Here is a 16,254-nt window from a genome sequence, read left to right on the forward strand (position 1 = left end):
AACCTAAGCACTATTTAGGGTTAGGGGCTGTTGTGGGTTATATATACAGGTTGAGCATCCCTAATTGGAAAAACTGAAATCCAAAATGCTCCAAAATCCAAAATTTTTGGAGCACTGACTTGATACCACATGTGGAAAATTTCACACCTGACCTCATGTGATGGGTCACAGTCAAAATGCAGGCAAAACTTCGTTTCATGCACAAGTTATTTAAAATATTGTATGGAATTACCTTCACACTCTGTGTATAAGGTGTATATGAAACATACATGAATTTTGTGTTTAGACTTGGGTCCCATCCCCAAGATACCTCATGAAGTATATGCAAATATTCCAAAATCCCAAGAAATTCATAATACTTCTGATCCGAAGCATTTTGGATAACGGATACTCAACCTGAATATGTTAGACTACTCCAAGTAATATTTTAAGTTTCATAGTAATCTCCTAGAAAATCTAAACCCAAATGGGAAAATGTTATATTTGGACAGGGACATGGGAGAGAGATTTTTCAGAGGCATTTTGTTATTTGGCAAATAGCTCTGGGCAACTACCCACCCCATCTTTCTTTGCCTACTCTGCAGGCCAGATCCAGAGTTAGACCCTGAAGACAGACGACTGACCTTCAGGTCTAACGGTCTCTAAGTTGAGGAAAAGAGTGATTGAATCACAGGAGGCAACTTGCCAGGTGTTCCAAATAGGAGTAGACGTCTCCACTCCCACTACCCATAAAAGAATACTCATTTTCAACTGAGGCCTAAGTCAGAAATGTAAAAGCAAAACAAAAACCCTTCTTCTGAAACCTCCTCCCATTCCAGTTTTTAAAAGGGGAGGGGGTAGGAGGTACTGATGAGACCTGAAGATGAGAAATGCTAGGATGAAAATCTATCACTGACTTTTGAAATTCAAAATAGAGTGCCTTAGGAAGGCCATTTTTAGGTAAAATATACAAAGAAAGTAATTGAGCCTAAAGAGGGCCTAACTACCTCTTTAAATTTTTATTTTTATCAGCTGCAGGAGGGTAGACTTCTTCACTGGGGTCAGACAGAGTGAATAACGGAGGAGTGAATTCCAGTGTGTCAAGTTTCATCACGTGGCGTAATATGGTTCAGATACAGCTCAATCAGTAACTCTCAAATTCAAAGAGGACTTAAGGCTTAATATCTCCAAGGAACAAAGAGAAGAAAGCCCAAAACTGCATGAAAGGCCATTTCTAGAGTCCACCTGGTTTGCATTTAGTGCAGAGGCAGCCAATGCCGAACTATCCTCAGAAGGAGGACTCACGACCCACCGCCTAGGAGGCCTGTCTCTCCTTCTGATGGGTTGATTTTATTGAAGCTAGAGAGTGACCCGCAGGGGATGCTGTGTTGATTCTGAAGCTTCTAATGCCACCTAGGAAGGACTGGAGAATTGTCACCCCTTCTTCCCTGTCACTTGGAGCTATGGGAGGCACCCAGGGGATCTGAACCCTCCCTTCCCCTTCACTTAGCATTGAAGTATCATGTGGGCAATAAGCTACCTTATCTTGGGGGTTTGGAATTCTTGCAGATGAATTCCAAAGCACTCTGCCATTCAGAGTTTCTTGTGTGTTTCACGGCTGTGTTTGGCATCCTATTGGCACTTCAGGGTACAATCAAATTCACTGTCACTCTAGTGACATGAATAATCCATCCATATTAATGAAATGATAGCTGTTCCTTGCCATCTCTTTTCTTATTCTTAAGTTGATTTCAAATAACATGAATTCCACTTTTGGCAGAATAGGGTTGGGGGGTTCTTATTCATCTCCACTATGAGAGTTGAGAGGGGGACAAAGAGATAATGGAATGATGGTGATGTAGAATAACTGTAAAATAATTACTGCATTGCTCAAAACTCTGTATTATTCATCTATGTAGTGAGAGCTCCTGTTTGGTACCACACTTGAGTGGCAACCTCACCAATTAGCACTGCCACCGCGGGTCTGTGAATTGCATGTGAAAATAGAATTTGTCCAGAAGTGCTCATGCAAATTGTGCAACACAAATGTGGCCTCCATGTCAAGTCCTTTCACGTGTTCTGACAGACTCATGTCTTTCCAGATTTCTCTGATCGGCACCCCCCACCCCCTTGACAGTTACCAGAGCTCATAAGCCAAAGGAAATAGTTCCTGTTGCCATGAATACTGTGTCTGTGGTGAGGTTTATGAGCTGCTCCTAGGGCTGGGTTTTTGCCTGAGAAAACAATCAGATTTTCACTTAGATCTGCAAGAAAGCAGATTAGGAAGGGGATATATGCAAATATCTATGTTAATGCCACCAAACCTATAACTTGGCCCCACGGTGCTTGTGTAGCAGTTCTCTTAGAGAAAACTTTTTTTGCATTTAATGTATGTTTCGTGTTTTTGAAATCTGTGTTAATGCAAAGAAACCTGGAAAGCAAAAGCATTAGGTCAAATATGAACTTGGCTACAATTTTACATAATTGGGGTATATCTTTGTGAACATAGAAACTGTACATTTATAAACCATTCTTTGCCTTTTCTCAATTTGGAGAAATTTCCAGTCTTTCCTGAGGAAGAAAATATTTTTTTCCATTTGAGCTCTGTTTAGAGCTTTTAGATTGTTTTTATTTGGCAGTTTGTGGGGGGCCAGATGGGAGGGAAGAGGTGCCCTCTGGAACTTCAAGGACATGTGCAGCCACAATCATGCCCACACTCTGTTCACCAAAGAAGCAGGGTCAAAATGGTGTGCATGCAAAGAGAAGCCCTAAGAGAGGCTGTCTTCGGAGGCCAACACAGCAAAGCCAGGTTGAATTTGCAGACCTTGAAAATGGCAGCTGGCAAAATACCTGGTCAGGCTGAGACCTTCTTTCACTTTTCCCTGCCTTTCTACCGTTCAAAACCTCAGGAGCAGTTACTTGAAATTGCTCAACTTTCCAAAGCTAGTTGCATTCAGACTGAAAGAAAAAAAGAAATTTTACCCCAATTGTGCTTTTGCTCCTTACCCCAGAAAGATACAGACTATAGAAAGCACAGCTGTGGTCAAGCCGGACCTCATCTTGATTAGGGGGACTGAGCTGGAAGTGTCCTTCCAGCCAGGGTCTGTTCTTGGCCTCTTCTCAGCCTGATCTTTCCCCAGCAGCCTCCTGCTCCTTCAGTTTCACTCATTTCCATTGATGCATTTTGTCCTCTTCTATTCCCGTTGTTGTATGGTTTGATGTTCAGGACCAGAGATCCTTTCTCCAGTTGGTTCTCAATCTGAGCTCCACTTCTTTCCATTTCTAGACCCTCCTCCTGGTATTCAGGTCCCTTAGCGCCTCTATTTTGGGGTGTAAGCCTGTTTCTCTGAAGCCCCTGAAGGGAAAGAGATAGGCATCTTGGTGACCAGCCTTAGAAACCCCAGCCTAGGGAGTGTCTTCTCTTATGGGCCAAGTGCTCCAAACCTCAATTTCCATCTTCCTGTTTAGCTCCTGGACAATGTAAAGAGATGGAGGCCCTCTTAGAGCCTGTGAGTATCTGGAAGCTGAATGTACCATGGGCAGTGTTCCCGTGAATTTGTTTTCCCATCCCCCTTTCAAAGTCCCACCACCTCTATATGTGCATTCTTTTACTTTTTTTTTTTTTCCAGACAGTCTTGCTCTGTCCACCCAGGCTGGAGTGCAGTGGCATGATCTTGGCTCACTGCAACCTCCACCTCCTGGGTTCAAGCAATTCTCCTGCCTCAGCCTCCCAAGTAGCTGGGATTACAAGCACCCACCATCACGCCCAGCTAATTTTTGTGCCCAGCTAATTTTTGTATTTTTGGTAGAGACGGGTTTCACTGTATTGATCAGGCTTGTCTCAAACTCCTGACCTCAGGTGATCCAGCTGCCTCAGCTTCCCAAAGTCCTGGGATTACAGGCATGAGCCACTGTGCCCGGCCTATATGGGCATTCTTGTTACTCTTAATAAGTATCAGTAATAAAATGATGTGTGCAAGGAATTTTTTTTTTCTTTTTTGAGAGGGAGTCTCGCGCTCTCGCCCAGGCTGGAGTGCAATGGCACGATCTCGGCTCACTGCAACCTCCACCTTCCGGGTTCAGGCAATTCTCCTGCGTTAGCCTCCCGAGTAGCTGGGACTACAAGCACACACCATCACACCCAGCTAATTTTTGTATTTTTAGTAGAGACAGGGTTTCGCCATGTTGGCCATGCTGGTCTCGAACTCCCGACCTCAGGTGATCCACCTGCCTCGGCCTCCCAAAGTGCTGGGATTACAGGCATGAGCCACCGCGCCTGACCTGCAAGGAAGATTTTTTTAAAGTTCTTCCCTGCAGAATTCATTTTCTAACTAAAGAGATGCAGATGCTTGAAGGAAAGGTTTCTATCTAAAAGGTGAGGGAAAGTTGCCCGTGCTCTGCACTCTTCTCCCTCCTCCCACCAGCGCCACAAACTCTCAAGTTACATTTCCTCCCTCAGTGATGCAGAGAGTGTGGATTTGGTATAAGCTTTAAGGGTTCAAATAGATTGGTATTTCCACCCTACAGAAACCATCATTTAAGGATTGACTTCGCTGCACATTCTGAGGACAGGGCTTCCCTCCATCCTCAACTCCTTTGCTTTTCCCAGAGCACAAGACGAAACCACTAAGAGCTGCACAGACTCAGTTGGTTCCAAACACAGGAACAGTGAGAAGCAATTGCTGCAAGCCTTGGGCCATGAAGGAAAGCCACGGCCGGTGGCCCACAATTTCTTAAGATGAACCCCTGACAAAAGCTGGCCTAGACCAGGACAGCAGATGCCAGCAACCCCCTCCCACCCCGACTCTCCCTAGGCTTTTTATTACCTTTACTTGATCAAAGGAAGGAAAGCAATCGGTCTTTCTTCAACTTGTTTAATAAAAGAAAACATAATCATAGTTTGACACATTACTTTTGGTGGGTGCACAGAAAGAATATGCTATATTAGAAAGGGAGAGAGGAGGAGAAGGGGGGAGGTGAAAGGAAAACAAATTGGCTGCCTGCGGAGGTCCAGTGTCAAACGTCTGCGGAATCTTGTTCCTTTAGATACTGTGGGAAAGACCATGGCAACGAGGGGCCCGCAGAGCGAGAGAGACAGATGGGAAGATTTGCAGCCCCTCCCTGGGATTAGAAGACAGAACAAATAGGTGAAGCAATCCATTTTCCAGAGCCCAGTGGTAATTTCAGAGTGTTGTGAACCAGGGTATCTGCTTCTCCTCTGTTGTCTCGATAAGGGGTAGGAAAATTTTCAAAGGAAAGATTTTTCGTTTTTTCAGAGAAGACAGTCTCCAAGTTGGTGATATAAAACATATTTTTACCTGAAACCAAGGTATTCTTAACTTCAATCATAAATTTTCAACGGTCCAACTGGTTGTGTACTGATGAATTACTTTGTTAGAAATTATTCTTATTACCATCTCTAGTTCAGATTTAAAAGGTTGGTAGAATACATGCAATGTTAATTATCTTATAAAAATATAACATACCATTTCTGTTGCAAACAAGATTTAGCAATAAGACCAAGAGTGATTTTCTGACTTTTTAATAAAAAAATCCAACTGAGAGCTTATGCTTAGGAAATATTTAGTTATCACATTTGTTATGAAGTCTACTTGTCATGAAAAGTCTTTAATTGGGCCACCATAGAACTTTCCTTATTACTTGTCAGGCCTTCTTGAAAAAAGTTGACTGAATGAAACATTTAGTAGCAGGAGAGAAAGTTAGAGAAACAAGTTAAGGAAGCACAAAAACTAAAAGGTTTCTTCTTCTCCAAGTTGTTTTGGTCACATTTCCTGTTACTGCCTGCCATCTTTCCTTCATCCCCAGGATGCATTGTTAGGGCTTTGAAAATATTCACAGTTATATACCTACTGTTCTACTCCCCGTCAAAAACCAGGTGGTATGTTTAAAATCCTGTATACTAAATTCACATTTAAATAAATTTAGTTTTTTTATAATAGGGAAGACCAGAAAAACTAGCTTTATTTTTACCTGATTTTAAAGCAGGGATCACTGTATCTCTGCCAGGTTTCTGGTAGCCATGTGGGCTGGGCAGAGCACAATAATAGAGAAGAGAAATGAGTAGGAGGAGGTGGGACCCCAGACCGGAAAGTGACCCCAGATATTTGCACATGAGAATTCTTATTCTTGCAGGAATATGCCTGGCAGGTGCATTTGGCTTTTTTCAGTTCCCACAGTCAAGTGCCAAATCTCAGCCGGCTTCCCCTCACCTCCTGTTGGGATTACCCTCATGGCTGCCTCCCAACCCTTCCTGCCCACTTTTCTTCTGATCCAGCCCCATTCTAATCTCTGCTTTACTTGACACCAGCTTAATCTCCTTAAAGTAATGCATTTAGCATTTATTCCCTTTAAGAACCTGCTGTGGCTCCTGATGGCCGGTGGTCGAGTCGGCTGGCTCTGCCTGCATGCAGACCTGTCCATGGCCAGTCCCACCCTGCAAAGCTTTCTTCTCACACATCCTAGCAAACACCCCAACTTTGGGTGGCCACCTCCCTCTTTGCAGGTGGCCACTCTCCTTCCTTCCTTCTCTTCTCACTCAAATCCAAATCTACACTTCCATCAAGGCTCCCAGTCAAGTCCCCGCTTATCCATGAAGCTCTTTCCAAGTAGAACCAGAGAAATGTTAGGGCAAGTAGAAGCCTTGGAGATTACCTGGGCTGGCTTCCTCATTTCATAAAGGAGAATACTGAAGCTTAGAAATGTTCAGTGACTTGCCCCAGGTCAAACACTGCCTAGAACTCATGTGCCTTGTATTCACATTTGGGCCTCTTTCTATGCCATACCACCGCTCTGCCCATCCAGGGTCTGCTCGGCCTGGCTGTATGGAAATCAAATGGAAACAGAACACTTGCCACACAGCTTGCCTCTTGACCGGCTGGTGCCATCCTTGAGCTCTTCCATGAAGTAGACCTTGTCTCTGCACTCGGATTTCAGTCTCCCTCCAGGACAGAGGCCACGGCTGCACCGCACCGAAAGTCTAAGAGCCCCACCATAGCCCCTGCCATTGAGCTAGGGTACTGGGCCTGTGCAGACTCCTTGAGCAATCAAAGTTTTTCAAAAAGTGGGTTGTGTATTCAAATTGAAAGAAAACTTTAATAGCAAAATGTACATGCCACACGACGTGTTCTAGTGCTCAGACTTCAGGAGGAGGTATACTTGTTTTCTGAGCAATATTTGCATTTTAACCATGAAGTGACTTACTCCACATAAAATCCCAAGCAAAGCTATAACCACAACCCATGCTCCTGGGGGGTGGTATATCATATTAAGCAAGTCAGTTGTTTGCTTATTTGTTTTGTTTGTTTGTCTTAGCTGTTTGTGTTCTTTAAGAAAAATCAACTCTAAGATCTGGAAGCTGAAACTGAAAATGCCACTAAGGATATGCAGTGCTGCACAGCTTGAAGGGAAGGGTCTGAGGCTCCATGTTCTCAAACCAGATCCCTGAACCTCTATTAGGCCAGCCACCTTGGCAATCAATTTGACTGACCTAGTCAGCCTTCCTTATCTAAGTCTCTTAGCAGAAGTGAATCAGAGTATTCCAGACCTCTCTAGGTTCCTACCCAGGGTGTTTGTGCATCTGACTGCAGGATATATTTGGGCTGTGTCCCCAGGAAACCTCTGAGAGGTACTAAGAGTGACTGGGACCCTACTACAGCAGTGACAACTCTCTCAGTGACAATGACTGTGGCAGGACTGTATGGCCATGCTGAGAGCTCCACATGTGAGCTCTCAGCACCCTGTACATGAATGTTCACTCCTTGAGGACTTATGTTTATTTATTAATGGGGACTTAGAGACCCCATCTTTCCTTCAAAATTCTCTGTGACTACATCAAAGGAAAAAGGAATCAAGATTGGCCTTGTCAACCTTTTTTATATGCTTCTAAATATGATTAAGAGGTAGTGTTCTCAAGGCCTTCTATAGAAAGTAACCTTCAGTATAAATTATCCCCTGAGAAGCTAAGGAAAATAAAGAAGAGAATCTCACTCTGGCTGGCTTTTCCCCTGTGTGGTATCCTTGGGATCCGAGAAAGATTTCAAGTTCAGTTTCTAGGTCTGTCATCCCTACTCACCCCTCCTCCACTCCTCAGCAAGTTTACAGCCGTGTATATTTAGTGTCAGCTTCCAGAAAAGGTTTGGTTGACTTGAGAAGGGTTTAATAATTGCCGATTGAGAAATTGTGTATTCTTAAAATGGGGGAGAGGATAAAGGGAAACAGAAACACAAAGGGGAAAGTAATTAGTTGGGCCAAAGAACAAGAAACTGTGTCTATTAGAGAAATGGTCCAAAGGGAAGGAAGACCAGAAACAGGATCCCTAGTGTCCAGGAAGCTTTCTCAGGTTGACAAGTCTCCTGAACAGCAGGTCAGATCTCCCTGTCCTACTCCAGAATTAATCACCCTGCCCCTCCTGTTCTGATGTTATCCTCCTACAAGCAGTCACCTTGGAGAGAAGTGGTAGTGGTTGCAGCAGCTCTTAAAGGAGGCGTGTAACTTTAGGTGGAGATGTGTATGTATGAATCATGGTCATGCTGTAAAGCAGCCCGCCTGGATCTGGGAAGCAGAGCGAAGGTGGGTATGAAGTCAACTAGCTAGAGGAGAAATTACCCCAAAAAGCGTTTACGCTTTTAGAAAGGATAAGTGGCAAAAAATATTTGGTGCATAACCCCCATCTTAGAAGGCCTCTACTGTTATAGTCAAAAAGGTGAATTTATTCCTCACTAAGTTTCCCACCACCTTCCCAAGGGCAATTATACTGTGCACAGGATAAACACAGGACGTATAAAGAATGTTTATTCTAGAGTCTCGTTTCGTATTTAGCTACCAACTTAACTTTTATCCTACGTAAAAGTGGTCATCTGTAAACAGGGATGTTTTCCCTCACATGGCTGAGGAACTGATGTGACCATTAAGAACCAAAAAAATCTGAGCTGAAAATATAGGCCCCACCTAAAGTTTCTGATTTCCTCATTATTAATAGGGACGATACTGAGAGCAAACCTTTATGAGCGCCTACTATAAGCCAAGCACTGCTGAATCATGCTTCCCAAGAAGAGTTCTGATTAAAGAGAGTGAAAAGTTTAAGATCTGTAGAGAGGATGATTTCTCATTGTTTGCAGATTCCTTTATCCCGGTTACCATATGTATGTGTGGTGTGGAGTCAAGGGCTGTGTTAGACCTCCTTAAGTGCTATATTCTTTCTAAAACTTATTTTTATGTCTGTGTGTCTCCAAATCTTCTCAAGGTTAAGAAAATACCTGAGCCATTTCTATTTTTTGGAGTGCCCAGTTATATTTACAAAATGAAAAAATGACAATAGAGCTTTTTTTAAATGCAATGTTTTTATTTTTAAAAATAAAGCATAGGGCAATTATACTGTGCACAGGATAATCGCAGGATGTATAAAAATGTTAATTGATAATGGACTTAGAGCAGCCTGATCTAATAACAGGGCACAATTTTTTTTGAGACAGGGTCTCACTCTGTCACCCGGGCTGGAGTACAGTGGCACAATCACAGCTCACTGCAGCCTCAACCTCCCAGGCTTAAGCAATCCTCCCACCTCAGCCTCCTGAGTAGCTGGGACTACAGGTGCACACCACCATGCCCAGCTAATTTTTTTATTTTTAGTAGAGATGAGGTCTTGCTGTTGCCCAGGCTGGTCCTGAACTGAACTCAAGCAATCTCCCCACCTCAGCCTCCGAAAGTGTTGGGATTACAGGCGTGAGCCACCACACTCAGCTCAGGGCACAATTTAAAGCTATAAAATAGATGCTATTTTTCAATCCTCTGAGGACTTCTCAGTGACTGTATATGTAAAGTCTAGTTCGAAGAATATGTCTAAAAATCTAAACTCAAGGTTCTTGTGGATGCAAAGCCCAGCGTCAGGTGCCCTGATCCCCCATAGGCCCTCACAGACCAGGTATGAGCCCTTCTCCTACACTTGCTTCCTCTAAGAAGCTGGTTGTCAGCCACAATCTTTACATAAGGAGAAGTACCAATCCCAGATTTCTAAGTGTTTCTGTTTTTCTTTCTGCTTCCTCATGTTTTTCCCTGCTGTAAGTCCTAGCCTTCTCAAACCCCACCACCGCAGCTGGGCAGGCTTCTACTCATAGGAATGGGGGCCAAGGGTGGGGAAAAGGGTAGCCCTCCTCTCAGAGCCTTAGCATCACATGGTCAAACCTGGCTTCCCACAGACCAGTTTCAGCAGTCGGGAAACCGGCAGAGCAGGCTGACATGGGCCCTCCCTCTCACAGCCTCTGGAAGGAAGGAAGCATACGGGGACACCAGAAAGGCTGCTTGTGGAAGGGCTCTTCTCAGGCAGTCAGCACTGATGTCTCTCAGCGCCCCGCCCCCCCCAAGGCTGTGGAGGTTCTGGAGATGATGGCAGAAGTGCCCTCGCCTTCCCTCCACAGCATGCCCTGAGCACTCAGCTTCCCTTCCCTTCTTCCTGTCTTGTAGTGGTTGCAGCAGAGAGCTCCATTTGGCAGCGTGGTGGTGCTCTTGTCTATTAATGGAAACATTGGCCTGTCTCCCAGTATAACACAAGATAGGCCTATGCATCAGTTATGCAATCTTTGCTTTGATGACTTCATCAGAAAGGGTGGGTACAATAGGAGAGAAAGGCTCGGGTTGGGGAAAACAGTAGCTCAGGAGGGGAAAAGAAAAAAATCTCCCTAGCAGCTGAAGACAGCTGAGACTGCTCCCCTCCCTATTTTTAAATCAAGGAAAGAAAGGTAGCAAACATATGGGTTAAAAAAACCTAATGGAGCAGCTGACAAACCACTTTCAGTCCATGTGTCCTGACAGCGGCCACTTGCATGCCGGCGCAGAGGCTGTGCTCGTCTCAGTGGTGCAGGTTTCCCAGCCCTGGTGACTCAGGTTTTCTTACAGCTCCACGGGGAAGACAGTCTGTGGAGGCAATGGCGGTTTTCACCCACCTCTCAAGTTCTTGAACTCCAAAGGTCTGGCTGGTTCTGGCCATGCACTGTGGCTTCAAGCCTAAGACAGAGAAAAGCCACAGAGAGCTGGGTGGTGCCACAGAGAGCAGGCTTGTCCAGGTAGACCAAAGAATTCTTGGAAGATGGTCAGTACCCTTCCTCTGGCACTTAGGAGCTCTTTTTTTTTTTTTTTTTTTTTTTTTTTTTTTTTTTTTTGAGACGGAGTCTTGCTCTGTCACCCAGGCTGGAGTGCTGTGGCCGGATCTCAGCTCACTGCAAGCTCCGCCTCCCGGGTTCCCGCCATTCTCCTGCCTCAGCCTCCGGAGTAGCTGGGACTACAGGCGCCCGCCACCTCGCCCGGCTAGTTTTTTTGTATTTTTTAGTAGAGACGGGGTTTCACCGTGTTCGCCAGGATGGTCTCGATCTCCTGACCTCGTGATCCGCCCGTCTCGGCCTCCCAAAGTGCTGGGATTACAGGCTTGAGCCACCGCGCCCGGCCCACTTAGGAGCTCTTTGTGGAAGCAATAGAAAGCTGACCTAGTTGCTGAACCTGTATCGAAGCCCAGTTGTTGAAGCCACGTACAGGTTTGGAAAGGGGTCCTGCCACTTAAGCATGTCTGTTACACCTTCTAGAGCATAAGGTGGGCTCAGGGAGAAATAGTCCAGGTCCCAGACATAACCTGGGCCCCTCTTGAACTCACTCTACATTTCATTCCATATCAGTTTAGCATTATTCTTAACAAGCTTTTAAAAATAATACTATAAGTAATATATATTCATAACAGAAAATTTGAAAAAGCATAAAAATAAAAATCTCTTACAATTCTTGTCTAACAAGACTATCCAGTGTCAAGTGTTTTAGAAACTGTTTTTTTTTTTTTTTTTTTTTTAGTTTTAACACCTGAGGACATACAGAAAAAAAAAAAACAGAAACTGCTTTCCTCCCCTGCCTTTCTTAACTATATATGGTAAGCTTTTTTCTATGTGATTAGATAGTCTAAGGAGGCATGATTTTTATTGGATGCCTAGTATTCATGGTATGGATATACCATAATTTATTTAATCAAGCTTCTATTGTTGTACACTAATGAACTTTTAACCAATTTAGAATTGCATTGGTGGTGGAATTAATCACAAGAAAGGATCAAAAGGACTCTTATAATTTACATCAAAGGCAGAAGAAAAGCATAACTCTCAAAGTTGTGTTTCCATTGGCGGGACCTATGGTAACTATGTTCAAAGCACTGATAAGGACAAATGGTATTTTTGTTACTTTTATCCCCCCAAAAAATGGCCTTGAAAGGCTGATCTTCCTGTGGCTGGTGGCATCCTCACATTTTGCACTGGACTGCCAACTTTAACCCTTTCTTTAACATTCAGCAGAGGGTCAGCTCAGGAGCTTGGAGAAGCAGTCCATTATAGGGCCATCATTTTGTCCTTTCCAGTTATACCTGATACTGGTTTAGGCTAGAATTCATCCCAGCCAATTAGTCAGATGAGTTCAGTAAATCTGTATTTTGTTACAGCTGTGGCCCTAGCTCTGTGCTGGATACTGGGGAGACCCATAGTCTTGGTCCCAAAGGAGCTAAAAGCCTTGCCAGGAAGGATGCCATAAGGATATCATCCTGCCAGGAAATTATCACTTGGAAGCATTTGGAAAGTTAGAACTTTCTACCTCTCCCATGTTAATTAAGAATCAGTAGGGTGTGTTTAATTGTGTATATACGATGATCATAAGCATAAAAATATGTTATTGCATATGGGAAAAAACTAGGAGGAAATATAAAAACATATCAAATATTAACAGTGGTTACCTTTGAGTGTTAAAAATGAGTGTTAGCTTTTTTCTGTATACTTTTTTCTGTCTATATACTTTTCTGCATTTTTTTTTACTTTGTACTTTTTTTTTCTATCTATAGTTTTCTGCATTGTTTTTCAAATATTCCCAGCAATTGGGAAGCAGAGGAAGGAATCAGTAAAATGTATATTTTTAAATAATTGCCCTATCAATTAAGCAGTTAGCTCCTAAAATAATGGGGACCAAGACCTTTTTTTTTGTTTGAGACAGAGTGTCGCTGTATCGTGCCCAGGCTGGAGTGCAGTGGTGCAATCTCAGCTCACTGCAACCTCCACCTCCTGGGTTCAAGCAATTCTCCTGCCTCAACCTCTTGAGTAGCTGGGACTACAGGTGCATGCCACCAAGCCCAGCTAATTTTTGTATTTTAGTAGAGATGGGGTTTTGCCATGTTGGCCAGGCTGGTCTTGATCTCTTGACCTCAGGTGATCCGACTGCCTCGGCCTCTGAAAGTGCTGGGATTACAGGCATGAGCCACCGTGCCATGACAAGTCTTGTTCCCCATTATTTTAGAAGCTAAAGCTAGAACCAGAAACACAGCACTTCCCTCATCCTGAAGGATGCCCTGCATGATCAAGAGGTTTTGGCAGCAAGAATAACAACCATAAGCTGTTTGTTATATATTGCCAGTCACTGGGCCCATGGTGGAGCTGAGTTTCTACCTAGGCCTGTGGGGTTCCCCCAGTGTACACTGTTCCTTTCTAGAAGCTGAACAAAGAGCTTTCCTGAACCCATTTAGAAGCCTTTGCATTGGGCCTCAAGTTACTGCTGTTTCAGTGATAAGCCTCCTAAATTGATGAACTCTGCCTTAAACGCAATCATCTTGGGACACAACCATCACACATCACAAAACAATGCTTTTAATCCAATCTTCTTCAATAATCTGCTGAGACAGAGGAGTTTAGATGGGGTGGGCCCTTTTGGAGCTCTGCTATGAATTTATTGTAAACACCTCTCCAAACCCACAATAAAAATTGTTCTGGAAAAAGAAAGTTTGTAAAAGAAAACCAAATCTCTGCCTTGACACCTGATCAACTTCAAAGGGAATTCTAAGGTTTTATTTCATTTTGTTTCTTCCTTCCACTTATGGTTGAATGATCTAATCTTATGCCCTTTCTTTAAATGTCAAAGTTGATACCACAGAGGCATCCCAATTTTGGGTACCAGGCAACATATAAAAAAAAAAAAAATGATGCATATTTTGGTGCTCTTTCAGTTGCATCCTTTGATCCCAAGGGTTTCTACCTTTTTATTCTATGCCCATTCCTCTCCCCACCCCCTTCCCATTTCTTTTTACTCCAACATCCTCCTGGGTGGTCTGCTCAATTTAGACCAGATGCATGTTATGATCAGTGGAAAAGTCAGAATCCCAGCGATGCCACCACCAGCTGTGGGACATCAGACAAGTTCCTTAACCTCTCAGAAATTCGGGCTTTAAAAAAAAAATAAAAAACAAAATGAGTTAAACATACAGGTGAAAGCCCCTAGCAGAGTGTTTTGCAATGAGTAGGTGCCCCATAAGTGTTACATTCTTCATATTTGAAGAATTCTTTCAATCAGAGGGAACTTTCCTCAAATCATAGCTTTCCATAGTTCACCTTATTACACCAGGGACTTGTAGGTCTAGGGATGTCTGATGCTTCCTTAGCAAGGGCATTATGGGGGACTCACCCTTCCTCAGTCATGGGTGTTCCTCAGCCTCCACAGCACAATTGTAACTGGAGCAGTCCCTCCTGGAAGAATTGGCTCCTTTTGGCCCTGGGCTCCTTTCAGAATTCTTGGGTTTGCATTGCAAACATCACTGGCCTGAGCAACCCTCTGAAAATTTTGAGAATTTTGTTCCAAAGCAGGAAACGTTGCAACAGAAACCTAAGCAACTCAGCACCCTGACTTGCTTTTGAAAATGCAGCTTTGCAATCTAATCAGGGCACAGGATTATTTGCCCCAGTGATTCTCTATGGGACATCGTAATCACCTGGCGAGCTTGTTAAAACACCTCCAAAAGTTCTAACTCAGGAGGCCTAGGGGGGAGCCTGGGAATTTGCATTTCTAACAAGCTCCCAGGTGGGGACTAATGCATTTGATCCTGCAACCACATGAGAACCCCTAATTTAGTTCTTCATTTTTCCCAAATTGCCCATACTTGGAATGGGGAGGTTTTAGAGTATTCGTAGCTATTTCCTTTCTATGGCACTTCATTAACTATGTCACCTCCAAAATTTCCATTGTTAGGAGTCTTATGAGTATGGTTTTCATTTCAGAGGGTGGGGACTGAGAGAGGTCACATGGCTTGCCTGAACCTCTGGGAATCACAGCCAGGCGCCTCTGTCTAGCCATCATGGGTGTTCGATTCATCCTGTGCTGCTCAATAACATAAAACTGCTGCGCTCTTTGGCCAAGCAATTGTCACGTTAGCTTTCACCTCTGATACATACTCTCGCCTTCTCAAACTTACTAATAAAACTTTCAATAGTATCTTTGCAGGAGAAAGCCTCTGGATTCTGGTGAGAGGTTGGATGTAGCTATCTTTTGATATATAAAATTTAGTCGAAATCCCACTTGGGCTAAAGATTCCTTCCTTTAAAAAAAATTTTTTTACTTGACCCAATTCAGAGTGAGTGTGTGTGTGTGTGAGAAAAGCACAGGTTTTCTGGGGCATCCTTTTTGTTTATGCATTGATTTATTTTTACTCTTTCCTGCCACGAACAATCCTCATCTCTGTCCTCGTGTCCTCCCCAGCCACTAACCCACACGATGTGACGGGGCCTGGGAAATGCGCCCGCCGGAGCACACCGCAGCCTCGCGGGCTCCCGAGCGGCGCGCGCTGGCCGAGGACCTCCAGGGCCCCTCGCGGGTCTCCCGAGCGCCGCCGCGCCGCCCCTGCCAGCGCCCGGGACCGCCTCGTGGGCTTCTTTGTTAGGGCCGCCTGCGCCGAGAGGCAGTCTCGGTCCTGCCGGGGGCGCACGGGCCCCACTCCTGACTTCTTAGCCGGAGTCCCCTAAGGACTTGTAAGCATATAGGCTCGAGTCGAGAGGCTAAATTAGGCCCCAGGGGACTTTTTCAATAAAACCCTAAATTTCATTTAAGTTGTTCGTAGGCCAAGTGATTGCAAGGACTCTGAGCCGAGGCAGCAGTGCCGGGCCGACCCAAGGCTCGCTCCTTACCGCCCCCTCCCCGCGCCGGCTTTGTGCAGCTGGGGTCCTAGAACCCGGTCCCTCCCGGGCTGTCGGCCCTGGGGTCTGGTGTCCGCCACCCTTCCGCCCCTCCGAGGTCGCCACTGCCCCCCTACCACACTCCCAGCCCTTCCGTTTCCTTCCACGTCCCCTTCCCGCGCCCTCCCCCACCTGAATTCTCCCTCCCCTCCGGCTGGAAGAAAAGTCGGTAATAAGAAACCAGTTCAGTGTCAGTCGGAGGAGGGGGGAAGATAACCCCAGAGATACACGGCAATGGAGAGAGAACTCA

At 44.6% G+C, this 16,254-nt stretch overlaps 1 protein-coding gene and 1 long non-coding RNA gene across 2 annotated transcripts in view; one reads left to right on the top strand and one right to left on the bottom strand.

The window, feature by feature from the left end:
• The window catches only part of MAML3 (mastermind like transcriptional coactivator 3), a 436,712-nt gene that overhangs the window by 401,791 nt on the left and 18,667 nt on the right, over positions 1-16,254 (top strand). The window lies entirely within an intron of this gene.
• Positions 10,564-15,640, bottom strand: LOC116274093. Its single transcript, XR_004182560.1, has 2 exons — positions 14,464-15,640; positions 10,564-10,998 (listed from the first exon to the last, which is right to left on the bottom strand). It is a non-coding gene; the product is annotated as an uncharacterized LOC116274093 (long non-coding RNA).

This window comes from Papio anubis, chromosome 3, assembly GCF_008728515.1.
Source record: "Papio anubis isolate 15944 chromosome 3, Panubis1.0, whole genome shotgun sequence".
Classification (NCBI taxonomy): Eukaryota; Metazoa; Chordata; class Mammalia; order Primates; family Cercopithecidae; genus Papio; species Papio anubis.